The sequence below is a fragment of the Orycteropus afer genome, unplaced genomic scaffold, assembly GCF_000298275.1.
Source record: "Orycteropus afer afer isolate SDZICR_OR568_19922 unplaced genomic scaffold, OryAfe1.0 scaffold00215, whole genome shotgun sequence".
Lineage (NCBI taxonomy): Eukaryota > Metazoa > Chordata > Mammalia > Tubulidentata > Orycteropodidae > Orycteropus > Orycteropus afer.
Genome location: NW_006921802.1, coordinates 520,166 through 522,403, shown reverse-complemented (window position 1 = coordinate 522,403; position 2,238 = coordinate 520,166). Strand labels below are relative to the sequence as shown.

Genomic DNA, 2,238 nt, shown 5'->3' with positions numbered 1-2,238 from the left:
AAAAAAAAAAAAAAAAAAAAACTCCATATATATACACTTATAAATTAATGTACATGTGTACGTTTGTATAAAACCACCAAATTCACTTCCATCAAGTCGATTCCAACTCATAGCAACTCCTACTAGGTTTCCAAGGCAGTAAATCTTTATGGAAGTAGATTGCCCCATCTTCCTTTTGCAGAGCAGCTGGTGGGTTTGAACCACCAAACTTCTGGCTAGCAGTCAAGTGTCTTAGGCACTATGGTACCAGAACTAACTCTCTCTGTACATTTGTGTATATACATATAAAAGATATCTAAAATATATTTTACATGTGTGTAAGAGAAGAAATGTATGCATAAGCATTTATAATCATGTACTGACTGCTCACTATGTGTCAGATACTGGATAGGAATTTAGGACATAGCAGTGAATAAGGCCAATTTGTTGCCTTCATGGAACATAGTATTAAGTCCAGAAATGAAGGAAAGCAAAGATAGCACGAACAATTGCAAGTATGCTAAGAGCTATGAAGAAGATGTACATATATCACTGAACTATTATTTAACAAGAGATATTAACCAAGGCTTTCCCTAAGGAAAGTTCATTCAGACAAACATGAATAAGAGTGGAGTGTGGCAGACAGAGGGAACAGCGAATGTGAACGTGAAGACCCTGAGGCAGGAGAGAGAGAAGTTTTCGGGGAACAGAAAGAAGGTCAGTATACAAAGAAGCAAGGGCAAGAGTGATCCAAAACAAACCTGAAGCAGGCAGGAGCCATGGAAAGAACTTTGGTCTTTAGCCCAAAAATACTGAGAAATTTTCAATGGGTTTTGAGCAGGAGTATGCCATAAATGGATTTGTATTTCAAAAGATGACATGTTGTTGTTGTTATATGCCGTTGAGTCAGACCTGACTCATAGTGACCCCTCCTTGGGTTTCCAAAGTAGTATCACTACTGAAGTAGATTGTCCCATCTTCCTTCCGAGGAGTGGCTGGCGGATTTGAACTGCCAGCCTTCTGGTTAGCAGTCGAGTGCCTTAGCCACTATGCTACCAGAGCTCCCAAAAGATGACATAGGATTAAAAAGGAAGAACAATGTGGAACAAAACTCAAAATCATTTGGAAAAAAAAAAAAAAAAAAAGATGAGTACCAAGTTTGGCAGAGAAGTGGAGCAACTGGAATGCTCATATAAACGATCTGTCCCTTTCTATGAAGGAAAAAAAGAAACATATTTAACATTTCTGAAGTTATACACGTGACACTACAGTCTCAACATAAATGGAAAACTTAATGTAATCTCTCAGAAGTTGACAGGTCAACTGTCCTAGTGAAGGACTTACAAGCTCGTCTCAGTATTTGACATTACTTCTATACTTTTTTGGTGTAAATATTTATTTATTTATAACATTACTTTTTTTTTTTTTTAATTGTGATTTGGATGAAGATTTACAGAGCAAATTCACTTTCCATACAGCAGTTCACATACACTTTGTCTCATGTCATCGACCACAGTTTACCTCAATACAACAGCTCCCCTCCCACCTCCTCCCCATAGTTACGTCTTCCCAGTGTCCATCTCTCCATGCACTCCTGCCCCTTGAGATGTCTCCCTGTGCATAAGCAGCCCTTCTTTCTCCCATGATTTTTCTCTCCAAAGAGTGTATCTACCTGAGGTAAATGTTCAACTCATATGCCTATCTTTTGTTTGGCTGGAATGTGTAAATATTTTATAACAAAATATTTTAAGGAAAAGATACTCTAAAATACCTGTTTTTCATTTCAGTATGATTCTTTGATGTACACTCATTCAATTGAAATAGTTTATTACTAATAAATAGTTTATTACATACTAAAAATGGTCATGTTCTGCTATGAAAATTATTTCATTTTAATGTAAAATAAAATAAAACTTACCATTTTAACCATCTTTAAGTATGTGATTAGAAGCATTAATTCTATTCATGATTTACAACTGTTACTATTTTTCCAAAGTTTTTTCATTCCACCTAAACAGAAAAGCTATACCTATTAATCATTTAATGGATCTTATTAATAAGAGGTTTGTTGTTATGTGCTGTCAAGTTGGACTTGACTCATAGCGACCCCCCCTTGGGTTTCCGAGGCAGTATCACTACGGAAGTAGATTGCCCCATCTTCCTTCCTGGACCAATGAGCAGCATCACAATAAATGGAGAGAAGATTGAGGTTGTCAAGGAATTCACGTTGCTTGGTTCTACAATCGATGCCAACGGAAG

The 2,238-nt window shown here is 36.6% G+C and overlaps 1 protein-coding gene across 1 annotated transcript in view; it reads right to left on the bottom strand.

Annotated features, from left to right (window-relative positions):
- SNX25 (sorting nexin 25) overlaps positions 1–2,238 on the bottom strand; it is a 255,337-nt gene that overhangs the window by 71,009 nt on the left and 182,090 nt on the right. The window lies entirely within an intron of this gene.